This window comes from Rhyacophila brunnea, unplaced genomic scaffold, assembly GCF_057557595.1.
Source record: "Rhyacophila brunnea isolate RB1 unplaced genomic scaffold, BYU_Rbru_1.0 scaffold_4, whole genome shotgun sequence".
In the NCBI taxonomy this organism is placed as follows: Eukaryota; Metazoa; Arthropoda; class Insecta; order Trichoptera; family Rhyacophilidae; genus Rhyacophila; species Rhyacophila brunnea.
In genome coordinates this window covers 55,005,022-55,021,022 of record NW_028233068.1, presented here as the reverse complement: position 1 = coordinate 55,021,022, position 16,001 = coordinate 55,005,022, and the positions used below count along the sequence as shown (strand labels likewise).

General features: G+C 32.2%; 1 protein-coding gene across 3 annotated transcripts in view; it reads left to right on the top strand.

The window, feature by feature from the left end:
* The first annotated feature begins 5,253 nt into the window (after positions 1–5,253).
* LOC147067539 (zinc finger protein rotund-like) overlaps positions 5,254–16,001 on the top strand; it is a 108,407-nt gene continuing 97,659 nt past the window's right edge. For 2 of the 3 annotated variants that reach the window (XM_085954422.1, XM_085954420.1), the window contains exon 1: positions 5,254–5,478. The gene's annotated coding sequence lies outside the window, so the exon portion shown is untranslated. The remainder of the gene's footprint in view (positions 5,479–16,001) is intronic. The other variant, XM_085954421.1, reaches the window with a different exon arrangement.

Sequence of the window (16,001 nt, the reverse complement as noted above, 5' to 3'; positions counted from 1 at the left end):
AGTTTTTTTTGAAATGCTAGTTTCTAGACAGTTTTTGAATTTTGAGAAAATCTAGCACTTTTCTCTGCCATCTAGCGTATTTTCGTACCCTATCTTGCATATTTTTGTGGATGGAAGTTGGCAAAACTGCTACTATTATAAGAGAAACTTTGCATTTGGTTAACACTGATGTGTTAAATCTGCATAATATAAACAATCAACAATCAATATTAATTTGAATATAGGTATACAATACAATAATAACATGAACTGAAGGGGTCAGAATTATCTATTTCCGACATGTAAATTGAAGTAAATTAGATAATATTATAACATACTACTATTCCGTTACTTATCAATAAACCGGAGAGAGTGGATCTAATAATAGTATATTTATATTTCTGGAATCAACAAGATTGCATAGAAAATTTTCAAAGCATGATATTCTGACTGTTTGGTTTGTTATGTATTTATTATATTTTGCACAAATCGAATACTACCACATTTCCATAAGAAGATAACTTTATAAAGTTAGGCAAAGTTACAAAAAAAAAAATCGATATGTGTACTTATGTACGCGCGTTAGAAGTTATACTTATTTGGCATAACAAAACAAAATATTATTGCAGAATGTACCTACTTTGGAAGAAAAAAAACCTCAAAACCTGTGTTTGAAAAATTTAGCAAACCGCTATTTCGACCATCTTTGCTAAAACAGATGACTGTACAACTATTTTCGTTAACAATAATAATTTATTACAAATCAAAAGTAAAACATACCCTATTTAATGGTTTGACTGAAACGTGATATTGGCTTTTGTGATGAAACATAATAATTATCATTGTCTTCAATTATTATAAACCGCTAATAAATAAATTGACATTTGATATACGACAAATATTATCCTAAACTGTAAAAATATGTATTTTTGTGTATGAAGTGTCTAAATATTGTAAATTTACAACATACCATTGTTTGAATTATTTACCAATTCAACATTCACAAAATTTATTTATTTATTGATATATAATTTTACTCATAAATAAAAGTTGCAACATCTTTACCCAACCGGCCCAAGCCACAGCCCTCAATATCACAGCTGAAAATTACAATCCTCCAGCATTTAGAACACCCGAACATCGCCGCGCAAAATAAATTATGTTGCATCGGCGGGCAAAACTTTCGTCCCACGCCAAATTGATGCGTTACATTTGCGCGCGCAACTTCGTCCCACGCCAAAAATACACTCTGATCTGTTTTCCCAAACGCGACTAAAGAAGTGTAACTTCAAAAATAGTTGCATAATAAAATCTTATCTCCACTAAGTGAAATGGTATCACAATTTTATGAGTTTATTCATTTTATCCATAAAGTAGGTAGTTCCCCAGTCCACTAGACAGGCACTTCCCTTTTAATTATTAGTAATCTTACACACGTATATTAATTAGAAGCGTATTCTGTTAATTGTAATAATAAATCTATGGAAGTACGCGCTACTGTTGACCGGTTCAAGTGCTGCTACAAACGCGTCTGTAAAAGGCCTTACTTTTGGTTGTCCGTACTACATAACTATCAACAATAATACAATAGATTCTAGATAGGTAATAATTATATTATTTAGTGATATTTTTCCTTGCATTCAACAGCTTTTTATCAACTACCAACAATACCAAAATCCTATAAATCTTTTCACAAGAGAATTCATATCATTATATTTTAAAACGATATCAGCCTATACCTATATCTAAATTTAAATATAGTATACTAAGTACTTATATGAATGTGTTCAATCAAATCACTTCATAGTCATATTAATCATTACATATAGCAGTAGAGTAACCTTATAATAATTAAACCACATCGGTACTTAGGTACTTATTGCAAAATCATATTTAAAAAAATATTACCCACCAAGTAACTTAAAAAAAATTAAAATACCACTAATAGCAGACAAATGTACAGACAATGGTATGGGGGTTGATTTCAAAAATATATAATTTATTATTATGTATCTACCTATGTTTGTAGGGGAGGGGCATTATTTAAGTCCACAGCTAGCCGGTGCCATGACTTCCGCCTACTCCTTACCACGCATGGTCACGTCCATTGCTGACTCTCAAACTTTCCTGAGTGAATGCCCTATGCCCAGATACTGAACGTCTGACATGCAGTTATAACCAGCAGTGGAATACTCATCTACGAGTCGCTGCGGCCTGTCGCATCTACAAGCGGTTATCGTGTGCGCGTGTACCAATATTTAAGACCGTGAGTTTCTGTTTGTGTCATCCACGCCGTGCTATACCTACTATGTTTATCCATGCAAGTAATTAATATTCCATTCATCTAAATAATTTGAGATTCTTTTATTCTTGGATGTCTGTACCTGAATACCCCCCATATTAACTAATTATTTATAAAGAACATACAAGTTATCATTTGAAAAAATAGAAATGGTGAAATTAAATGAACATTATCAATTAAATACACAACAAAAAAGTTCATTTTATACGGTCCTCGAGCGCTTGAAAAGGCATTGAGCATGTCAATAGATGAACAATCCGAAAGAGAATGAATCCTTGTTATTGAGGAATAGATTTATGCAGGTATTATAATATTATAACTATTATTACAATAGTTTCGAAACAAAGTTTTGCTTGTTAATTATAGTATAATTAACAAAAATAACTTTGTTTCAAAACGATTATTATTACTTATTATCGCCAAAAGAATAATCTGTAAGTACTTATTAAAAAAAACATACCAGCGAAATATTATTATATAGGTAGGTACGCCACTGTAAAAATGCATCTTTCACAATCGAGCAAATTTTTCATAGTTCAAAATAATTAGGGGTGAAGAAAAAATAGTAAAATGTATTTTTGATGCGAAAAACTCTATAGCCTCTTCAAAAGAGTGGCATTTGCCTAGAGATTTTTGATTTTACAGTGTACTTACACTGTCAGTGTATTTAGAGGTCGATTTAAGTTCTATCTACCAGTGTAAGTAGTACGGAAGGTAGTGTTTGAAACATTAATCATTTTTATCTTTCACTCGCGATTGTGAATGTATTATAAGCATGAAGTATGTAAGTACACAGTATTTAATTATTGTCAATTAAGCAAAGTAGGCTATTAGAAATCTTAGATTGTATCTGGACGTGATGATAGGTCCGGGATACATTCTTACATACCTAACTGTTTTTGACACGTACCTACCTACTTTGTGTAAGTGATCCTCAGTAGATGAATATATATTTTAACAGTAGGTACTTAGGTACCTACTTAACTTTAAATAACATTTTTTCGCTGTATGAACTTTACTCTCCTTTGTTATCATATCACTTATCTGTGTATTAGGTAAGTAGGGACCCTACTTGGTCCTTTGAGTCAAACCTGAGGAGTCAGACCATAACAGTTAAAATAATACATATACTTTTAAAAATCTTCTATTATCAAAAGTGGGTAGGTCATGGCCCCCACATCCCGAAGCGGCCCCCCAGGCTAGGATCTTTGACGGGCCCCCTTACCTATCGCTAAGGATAAAGGCTGTGTGACGCTCTACAAACGCTCTACGTTTTCCAAATGGTGTACGCGGTAAAATCAGTGACGTCCCGTGGGGGTAGGCAGATTGGGCGTCGCTTAGAGGCGGCAGTTACTCGAAGGGCGGCAAATCGAGGAAAATCATTTGGAATATATAGAAATAGCTAAATACATTAACTTAGTAACAACGAAAATATCTTTCCATTAAAAAAATCAGCTCAGCTGGTTTTGTCGGGTTTGCGATATCTAGTTTACTTCCGTTGCCCTTTGACGTCCTTGGTGACCAGAAACGGCACGTGCAGATTTGCGAATAATAAAATTAATCTGATATTTGGTTAGTAATGTATCCATACAACACATTTCTTAGATATTGCCGGTAGGGGCGGCATTTATCGAGGGACGTCACTGGGTAAAATTAATGTGTACCTACCTATTTAGTGTTTTATTTGTATATTTTAATACATCCATTTAAATTATGAAATTTGAATTGTATTATGGAGTTGAATTAAAAATTGTATCGTATATCCATATAATTTAAAATAATAATATTTATGAAGGAAAGACTTTTTTTTTATTAGTGAAGCAAATTTGTGTTCATCTCACTTATTTGTTGACTCCCTCGCCGGGCCCCTCCCTAGCCCGGGCCCCCAGGCTAGGGCCCTGTCAGCCCCCCCCCCCGGGGCCATGAGGTAGGTGGTATACACGTTTTCCGGGTTTATCTATTTTTATTATGGGTATGTGGGTATTTAAACAAGAATTATTATGTTTAGAAATAAGATTTCTTACACATTTTATGCATGACACTGAGGTGAGAGTTTTAAAGTCGGTGAAGTAAGGTGTTTCACCTAGTTATTTTTTTAAATCGTATACTAGTGTTAATGATACTAATTTATAATACCTATTATATTCATTACATTATTATGACTGTCAATACTTTACGATATACCTACCAAAGTTTTTAGCTAGATAGGTACCGACTTGAGCTATAGGTATTGTTATCGAAATCTATTCCACGATCTTATTATTAAAAAAAATATTTATGGCAGCTCGAGAGCAACTGTATCACTGTGTCAATGAAGCTCGTCGCAAAAAACAAAACCTTGCAGTTTTTTCATAGCAACTTAGTAACTCGAAAAAATAAAAACAACCTGTTGAACGGAAAACCCGAAAAAAACAATATTATGCTCCCGTGCCCCGATCGGGCCCAGCAATTATTATGCGATAATATAAATCAAACGCGTGCAGTGCCAAGCAATAAAAATAGTGCAGAAAAAATACAAAATAAGCTCTACGATTTGAAAAATTTAAAACGTTCTGCTTTCTTGGGGATTGCTCTCGCATACACTTATATTCTTCTACTTCTAACAAAACGCCAGTGTAATTATAAAAAAAATGAAAAAAATCTAACACTGTCAAGATATTACGTGTCCGTTTGTATGAATGTGTGTCTAAAATCTAACACATATAAAAAAGCACCACTCCATAGGATATGTTTCAGTGTATTAATATGTATATGTGATGCAGAGTAGCCGAAAAAGCTGCGAAAAAAATCCTTGTAATTTTTACCTGTGTTGGTCTGCACGTTGGAAAGAGAGTGGCGACGAAATCGCAACGCGTCTGAGCGAGATAGATCGCGGCACCAATACAATGTTGTAAGTACGGGAAGTTTTTTTTTATTTTGTATGTGGTGGTAGGATTTTTGTGGCCCGAGTTTTTCTAGTATAGATTTGAGTCAGTCTCGTTTTTGCCTCTGTCCGTTTATGTCACGCCATTTCGGCGGCAGATAGATCGTCGTTTATACCGCCGGTTTATTTTGTGTGTATTTTTTTGACGGTTTGTTTTATGTGATACAACATTTATTTTGCCGTGGTTTTTTGCCCATACACGTGTGCGGTGGGGTTAACGTGGGTGTATGTGCGGTTTATCACACATGTCTAGCGATAATTGTTAATTAAACACGTGAATATCATTTTAATTAATTAATTGTATGATGCAGAATTAGATGGTACGGTGGTTGGTTGAGATAACTTAGGTAGGTACACTGTCGCTGCACTTGTTCACCGCCAATTTGTTTTCGCGCGGCACTTCACTTACCCACTCGAGTTTTTCCATTTTTTAAACTATCGCCGAACATTCAAATTTATTCAAATAATATATTTAGCAAGGATTGCACAATTATAAAAAAAATGTAATGTTTATATACCTGCTATATTTTCATCTCATTTGTCCCCATAACTTTTATGGGGTTAAGGCAGTACCAATATCTAACTAATACTATACCGATATGACATTTAAAGCCTTCCTCTTTACTTATGTATTGTTTATGTATTGTTTATTAATTATTGTGACTATTTACTGAATAATTTTATTGGCATACCTAGTTGACCGTTTCAGATTGTTTTAAAACTCAATTTGAAGTCACCGGAACTTTTTAAACTATACGATGCAGTGACGTCCCTAGACAAAATGCCGCCCCTAGGCAGCGTCAAAATGCCGCCCCATTTTTTTTATCATCCTTTCATTACTCCAATATCTAAGAAATGTGTTGTATGAAGCATGGCCCCCGCATCCCGAAGCGGGCCCCCAGGCTTGGATCTTTGGCAGCCCCCCTACCTATCGCTAAGGATAAAGGCAGTGTGACGCTCTACAGTAATGTTTTCCAAATGGTGTACGCGTTAAAATTGATGTGTATGTTTAGTGTTGTTTTGTATATTTTAATACACCCATTTGAATTGTACAACCACATAATTTTAAATATTAATATTATTGAAGAAAATAGCGCCGCAGGCGAATTTTTTGCTATTAGAGAAAATTTGTGATATGTGTTTATTTCACTTATCGAGCCCGGGACCCAGGCTAGAGCCCTGTCAGCCTCCCCTTGTGGGGGGGCATGGTATGGATGGATACATTACTAACAAAATATATACCTACCACTAAGCTGAATCATAAAAAAATAAATTTAGATATTAATAAATAAATAAGCGAATAAATATAATATTAGTTAAACACTTACCTAAATCACCAGAGTCTGAGATGCCATTTGGTTGATATGTCGGACACATTTGGTCTGTACCATTTAGTAATATCTACGCAGACGTAATATTTTTACACCATTTTTTCTATGCTATTATTGTACCCTACAATATGTAAACACAATAATTTTCCTCATTATTTATTTAATATAAACCTATTTTTAATCATAAATACACTATTAATTAATAGTCTCTACACTCAACCGTTGATGATTGAAATAAAATACCCAAATCCACACTATTATCAGCATAAAATATGTTTACAAAAAAATGATTTAAAAGAAGGTATTGTTATTCACAGCACGATAAATACGATATAATCTAGGTAGGTACCTACTAGTGTACATTTTTATTACAATTAGCTGGTACTTAATGTAAATACTATTATATGCACGAATACTAATTGATTATGACAAATGTCAATGGATTAATAATCATTATGAATATCTATTTTGCAATAGGTACATCCGGCAACTTTTAAATCTCGGGAGAGACTGGCAAAAATATTTGGATAAATTAAAAAATACGGAAGTATGTACCTACATATAAATCTCTACCATAATTTTCCTTGTTTCGTCACCAACGTTAAAATCTATATAGGTAATATTATTTTGTTTCAATACCTACCTACGTCGCTTGTTCGGCGCCACCTATGGCGCGACGGCTTTTGCGCGTATACCTACATAATATCACTGTTATGAAAGTAACTCTTTAATCTCAGTAAATGACATTATATTATTATATTATGACTGATTTATTATGGGTTTTTGGTGTTTTACATTTATCATTCATAATGTGTCTACGTGCCAAGAGTAGTAAAAATATTTTTTATTGGCATTTGTATACGAAACCGAGCAGTCAAAAATAAAACAAAAATTCCTTGCGAAGCGTGGTGACATCATACTAAAATATGTACTCTAGTAAGTACTGTATAAAAAAACATCTCCAACGCTCTGGTTATAATATAACTAATATAGGTAGCTATTTCTATATAATATCAAATAATTCTCCTCGATTTGCCGCCCTTCGAGTATCTGCCGCCCCCAAGCGACGCTCAATCTGCCTACCCCCACGGGACGTCACTGATACGATGACAGCAAAATTAGTTACTTACAATGTTTTAATTGTTGTTTAAACATACACCTAATAATGGCAATCATAAATTAATGTGCTTAGTGTTTTTTATTAGTGTTATTTTAACTTTCGGACATTTTGATGGTATTAACGTTGATGTCGTTGATGATACATAAATGATTGATTATAATCACAGATTTTCGTACGATTTTCTCTAAAATTCTGTAATAAGTGTGAGAGGAGGTAGGTAGGTGCCAAATTTACAATCGGTATTTTCATCAAACACAGATAACGTTAACATTTCCAATTTGAAAATACCTGCTATCAAGTAGGTACCTACCTAGGTGGGTACTTAATTACAATAACATAATTAAAATATCCAAAATTATAATGTATTCATGTTGTATAGTAGTGCCAATCAATCAGTCAATACGTGATTTGAGATTTTAGTATGAGATCAGAATAAATTACTTTCATTTTTTTAATCCATTTTTTACCAACCTCAAATTAATTTAAGGATTATTTAAAACATGTCTACGACACGACTTGTGTTCGGTACATACCATGATTATTTTTATATTTAATAATATTATTTTATCGTGTTACTTAATTATTAATAATTGATTACAAGTGTGTAGTAAATTCATCATAGCTACTCTCTGATTTATCGTTTCAATACACAAACATAGGTGACTTAAGTTGATTTACACATTCGAGCTAATTATTTATAATAACATAATAATATGTAAGTACATATTACTTACCTAGATAATCCAATACTTTTAACATACAATTTGAATTTTAGTAAAAAACCATAATAATATATTGATTTGACATACTTATTTATTTATCTGCATGGATCAATGACATTATTCAATGGATTTAAATAATATGTCGGTAGGTATATAATAATTTGTATCCTTATAATCTTTCTATTAATGTAAACGCGTAGAACAATAATTTATTAAATACATAGCCGTATCCATATGCCGCCCCGTTCGGTTAAAAAGATTCTTTATGTATTTCTTGTGTCTAATTATCCGTTTTCAATTTAAATTTCAATTATTATAATTTTATTTATACTTCGTTTGGGGTTGTGAAAACGTTTGGTCCCGCGCCATAAAAAGCAACCTCTATTTTTTGACAGGAGCAGGAACAACTTAACTTTTTAGGGCTTAGTCGAACACAATAATGTAGACATTGCGCTAACGTCAAAACATTTGAATCAATTAAATTAATCCCCATGTGTACTTGGTCATCATTTTCATCAAACATGTTAAAAAAACTGTGAACAACCTAAAATGTCGTTTTCAACTACTTATGGGTTTTTGTGCATCGTCTACGTGCGGTTGTTTTATCTGTACACAAAAGTAGAAGCTGCTTTTATGGCATAGGAACGATATTATAATATTGTAACTACATAGTAGTCCCCTTTAGTTGGTTTATAGAAAAATATTAAGTAAGTACTTATACCCTTTTTGATAAATGATATGAAACATTTGCATCATTTACATTAATTTTAATGTTTGTTTTAAATATTATAACTCACCAGTTATCACACGTGAGACATAATAGTTAAATAATTATAAATATTATGTAGTTTTTATTTTTATATTATTGGCACTCATTTAATTTAATACTTCATTGTAGAGATAAATTTACATTTAAGTACATATTTTTAAGTGGGTAAGTACATAACTATTATTATATTGACCATATTTTATTGAATTTATCCATAAAGTACATACTTGAATAGGTATTTACTTACAGGTTTGGTAACCATTTTATGACGCCTTTTCCCATTCGGATGATAGGTTCATTATTTTACACATATTAGCAACATTTATGGGTTTACTTCGTGTTTTCTTTTTTAACTAAGATTATAGTAGGTATGGGCCTCCACAGAGTGATGGTTGTATTAGCATATTTTTGTTTTTACGTGATATTGCTGTTAGCCACTTGCTGAACCTATTAGGTCCAAACACCCATTAGAAAACAACATGAAAATTTTCCAGACCGGACGCGTAACCGTTCGGCCAACGTGGATACTAACATTACCACGTATAATGTATGTATATTAATTTTTCACTCACAACAAACAGCACAAAATATAATAATATGTAGGTATATTATTTGAGGTATTTAGTTATTTTTTTAGTATTTAGTAGATATTTACCATACCTAACGTTATGAATAAGTAAATTTAATGATTTTGTTAAAATGAGGGGGTAACTACTTGGACCATACAGAATTAATATATTTTACTAGGTTTTACTTAGTTAAATCCTATTTTCTCATACGGATTCATAAACTCCGACAGCATTACATATTAAAACATTTAATATTTATATTTTTTTTTTGTGTGGCGTTGAAGGACTCGCAATATCTTTTTTATAACACGAAAGTGATAAAATCATTAAAGTAGATATTAATACGTTCGTCGAAAACCTGCGATTATCAACTTATGGCGTGCGATTCTTTTATTGGCACTAGATTTTTAAATTATGTTTTATGCATTGAATAAGAAATTTACAAGGTTTTCTGTGTACCTACCAGATTACCTACTAAATATTTAAATATCAAATTATTTACTTATATATATCTACACATTATTATTCTACCTAATAATTTCTCATTTTTTTTTAAATGACTTTTATCTATCTCATTTTATACAATTTGGAAAGAGAGAAGCATTCGGCCACCAACCGTAGATTTTATCAGAAATTTTATTGCATCCACCATGCAGATACAATGTAGTGCAAGTAGGTGGGTTACGTGTAAATTGTACGTAAAACATTTCACCGTGGCACAGTTTGCCGTGAGTTTTCTATCGGAAAGATATGACCGTATACTATACGGTCTCCAATTTTATTATATTCAATATGAACATTAATTCAATTTTCATAGCTGATTTTGGCAAAATTCATGAATTCAAGAATGAAAACCTTACGTAACCTCACAAATAATCCAGTATATCCGCTATTGTAAACATAAACCGACAAGAACCGTGTTTTATTTATACATGAATTTATATAACCAAAGAGGTTGGACAGTCTTAGGTATATGGCCATATATTTCCGATACAACATTTCACGGTGAAGTGTAATACGGCGAACTGCATACGTACACGTTTCCGGACACAGAATCGGTGAGGCAAACTTATCTGTGTTATCTTTAGTCGCCTCGGCTCACCCGAAGATCGCCAAAAAATTCTTGACACAGGACTAATATAGCTAGTCTACCAATATCTATGGATATCAGATAATATATCACAGTGTATCAAATGAGAATAATTTTCATTATAAAATTGTAACGTTCGCAGTGGTCTCGAAAAAGGTTTCCGTTCACTCTTTTACTACATGGCTTCGATGACGAGTCTGTTAGTTTTTGGTAAACATTTTGATTAATATAATTATTACATAACTAACTACTTATTTAAATTATTTATTTACAAACACTGATAAAGATAAAAAGTCTAAAATTAATTATTCTTATCGGTCCCATGATTTATAAATAATTATTTTAACTCTAAATCAAAACACTTAGCATTTTGTCGAAAAAGTCAAAAAAATACAATTTACATTAACAAAATGAACATGCTTAAAATTATTACATATAATATTTTAGATATGTAGATATCCTATTGAAAAATTCAATATATTTTTATTAGGTACTACCTAGTTGCATTACTCGGTTACATACAATCACCAGAAATTATCTGGCATCATTTATTTCATTTGTATTAGAAAAACTATTAGATATACCTACTTCAAGCAGATACCTATTGCTCTGGTGTTAAATCATTCATCTTAGATTTATTTATATTGTACATACTAAGTTAGGTCGGCTATTTTCAAAATGTGTTTGCCGCTGGCTTCATCATAAACGACTAGTACCGAAGAAGCTCTTTATCGCTTCTTTCGACCTTGGACCCGACCCAGCACCACGAGTTTTTTCAGATTGTCACATTGTCTATGGGTTTTATGATCAAAAAACAGAGTCCGGCGAAGAAAATCCGATGAGAGTCTGTCTAGAATGAGTTGGCTGATTATGTATTTTGTGTAAACAGTTTGGCTATCCACGAGATTCTCAGCATCCGCCTCCAGTACCATTTAAACATTTAAAAAGCATTTAGCTTCTGCCGTTATCTCTTAGATATTAGACGAATTGTGTTGACAATAAGTAGTTGTTAGCCATTCTTCCAAGCCATTACGTCTGTACACAGAACAGTTTAATAAATATAAATGTAAAAGCCATCGCCATGGACCAAGGTTTTGAAGCAGCGTACTTTATGACGGTCAGGCTGTAAAACCCAAGTAGCTATAACAAAGCGTGCCGACTGCCCTCAATATTGAATGCACGCTACATTTACGTGACAAAATTTAATGCATATTATTATCATATAGATAGACGTAACTATTGAAATTAACATATTCTTTAACACGTGTTTAAGTTTACCCCATATTTTTCCACACTCGACATCCTAAGCCTGTTATACCACACCCAGTAGGATAAGCCAGTGCCCATTAAGGTTGTGTTCCTTGGGTCTGTAATCTGTATATAGCAATACTTTTAATGAGAGTAATAATACCTAAGTATTACCTATCAATATACATAATAATGTCACATCCATATTTTTAATTTTTAATTTGAATCTAAGTGAGCAAATATTTTATAAAATTTTGCTATACTTATGGAAAACTGAAAAAAATATTTGCTTTGACTGTAGTGTTTTTTTTATTATTTACTTATGTAGATATTAGATCTCCCTATATTAGCATAAAACAACTACAAATACGGGTGCATACATTTTACATTAATTATTGAATTAATAAAACAATATCGAAGCTGTAAATAATCTTGTAAATATTAACTTTAACTACGACTTAATCGGGAGCGTGTTGCTGATAATATTGGAAGTTGAAACCGCGTCCGCTAAATAAGCGAGGATCCAGCATTCTGGCAAATGGTGGAGTGGCTGACTGCATTGTCATTTCACAGTCCATTTACGGAAGCGTTTTGTATTTTTCTTTCTTCCTTTTTCGTATTTCGGCTTCACAAAACTGCCGTCGTGTTTATCTTATGTACGCCTCAAAAACCCAATCAATAGACATCTCTCGCTTTGACTATTATTATTTGTCGAGTTATTTCCAACACGCGAAAAACCAGCCCTCGTGATGGAAAATACGAAGTGATTTTCTCACAAAAAATACCAACGGCATAAAAATGTATGTAGGTATGTACATTAAAGAATATGTGCTGTATATATTATATTTATCCTCTTATATCCGAAGAGATTTCAATAATATTGTTCAATATTTAACGTCTCGCGTTTATTTTTAACTGCTGCATATTTCCACAGTTTCCCATTTTATTTTCTAAAAATCATTTTTTTTTTAAATTTTTATTCTCTCGTACGTTTCGAGATAACTAATTAAACGATACAAATCACTATAAAATATAAAACTCTTATACGTCTACATCTTCAACGAATGCACATTTAGGTGCCTATTTAAAATTTACAGTTCAAAAAACGATAAAATAAATTTAATCAGTAATTGTATGCTTCGTATTTTGTCACCAGATGTCTCTGGTAGAACTACAGTAGCACATCATTAACTCTGATGTAATAATGATTCCACATTATTTAATAATTTCTGGGCGGTTTTGAATGCTCGACGATTACTATAGATACACGATACACGTGTGCAAGAAGATATATTTGTAAATTATATTAAATTATTTTGGAACACAATATTATAAATTAATATCTGCGGCGTGCGGTGACGTTTGCCTGTAGGGATACTGTTGAAAAATATAACTAGATACTATTACGGACTACTGCAGACGGCCGATGTAGTAGCTTCGCATATTATTCTAAAATATTTACGTAAGTACATAATATTACTAATGCAGAATATTTAAATTTAGTAAAGTTATTCAACACCCACGGTGGCCGCGCGGCTTAAGCGTTGGACTATAAAGCCGTGGGTCCCAGGTTCTAATCCTGGGTCTGGCAAGTACACATATTTTTTTTCAATTTGTGTGTGTCAGGGTATGGACCTAATAGGTTGAGCAAGTGGCTGACATCCATTTCTTGTAGAAAAACAAAATCTGTCAACACAAACCTCTACTCTGTGGAGGCCCATATGATCCTATTAGAATCGGACATGGTCGAAAGAAAGAAAAAGAAAAGTTATTCAAAATTTACCATATGATAGTAATTAATACCTTGAGATAGTCTTGTAAAACAGTCGAAACCAGTGATGGTACTTGGTTTCCTTGGTACCATTAACTCTAAATATTGCCACTAGGTATGTAAAACTCATTCAAGCACTGCGTTTCTAAAAAACGCCTAAATTCAAACTCAAGTACTTTTTATGAAGCTTTTACTTCCAACCCAATTGGCTTTTCCATCCAAAATCAATGTCGAGATTTTTTAGCTTTCATTTAGCTTTACAAGATCAGATTTCCATGCGTTGTATTTTTAATTGATTCTTTTTCTAGTTTGGCTCTATGCATTGCATACACTTTGCGGTGAGGTAGCTTCGTGTTATGCCTACCAAGCGCTTCTCAATACTAATGATATTTTTCTCGAAAGTGACCTGTTATTGATGTGTTTAGATAAAACTTTTTTTCTCTATAAAGCTCGAATCTTTTTCTTTTCCATTTCTATGGCAAAGCGCCTAAACTCGATCGTCGAAGCGAAACCAATGTCAAAAATAAATACAAAAAATAGGTACCTATCTACTCTTTGTAATTATCTGACAACGTAATGTTGTAAGATGTATAGCATATTCGTCATTAGATGGCTAGTTGGGTACCGTTCATATTCTTTAATGATTAACATACTGATACATTTAAATTCAAACATAATATAATATGTAGTTTTAATAAATACATCTACTTCTACTTTATGCATTATGTATATAGTTAGTAGTTACGAAACGTGATTCTACCCACAAGTGTTCTCCGATAAGTCGTACCTATTTTTCTAAATATTTTTGGAGGCCGGGGATCGTGGGTTCGAATCCCGCAGCTTGATCAGATATACCTTCTCCAGGCGAGCTTCAGCCATACACTACTCATACAAATAGAAGAATGTTACGTGGAATGATACTTTGTCGGCCTAGTGACTGACTATGAGTAGTTCTGTGATTTTGTTTTACACGGTTTGTTTTCTAATGAAATTTTACTTTTGAAGTAAATTTTGTTACCTTTACCAAGTTACCGGACTCAGATAAACGGTCAATAATTCTTGCAATGTTTTTTGCACAAAATTGATTTTTCACGTACCAAATTATCGTGATTTTTTCCTTATATTATCAATGAATTAGTAGATTCTGCACATCTATCAAGTTAAACCTTTTTTATCAGTGACGGCGAGGTATGTGCTATTTTAGATTTTTTTTTCAACAAAGTTTCAAAAATATCTTAATTCGACTGAGCGTGGTTAATTTGATTTTCAGTAGGCTCTTTATTTAACAGTCTTGATAATTAGATTACTTAATTAAAGGAAAATAGTAGGTATGCATATAGGAAATACCTCCTACAACTATGTCTCTCTATGTGTTAATTTACATGGAAAATATTTGGTGGAAATTTTCGGTACATTGTCAAATTAATCACATATTATCAAAATACTTAACAGAAATTCAGTACATACCTATTATAAATTATAATATAGTGAGTTATCATTTACAGTATTATGTAGAACACATTTTCCGTGGGTACCAACTTACCTAATATTTAAAAATTACATACTTTTTATGGGTTATGGTTTTTAGTTTTTGGTTTTCATTTATACGCAGTTAATAGGGTAAGCTGAGCTTTCTCCGTGATAGTTCCTTACACTGTGATAGTTGGAATTTTTACTATAAAAGTATAGCGAAGGAAGTTAATAAATATTCTTATTATTGGTACAATATTCTGTCTTGCGTCTTGCGATATTTTAACAATGGAATGTTTAAAAATATTTTCGGCGCCTTCGCCAAATTATTATACATCAACATTTTTCGTCTGGTCTTAATTTATTGACATTTTTATTATTTTTCGTCTGAGGGCCATATTTTTTTTCTCAAATGAAGCTAGGTAATTTTGTAGTATCCTATATTTAAACAAGAAATACTAATTTATTTATAAACATGGTCTGCAGAAGCTCATAAGTAATTTTATGTTACTTCGTAATTTGGGTATCACGGGTTAGGTTGATCACTATATTTTTTTTTGTATAATATTATCAATTAAAGAAATATTTTTTATGAGCTTGTCAATAAAATAATATAAAAATTCTTTTAATACATGTGAAAAACTATAAAATTTATTTATTTTTCTATAATGGATAGTAGAAAAACTATTAATAAATCGATATCAAAA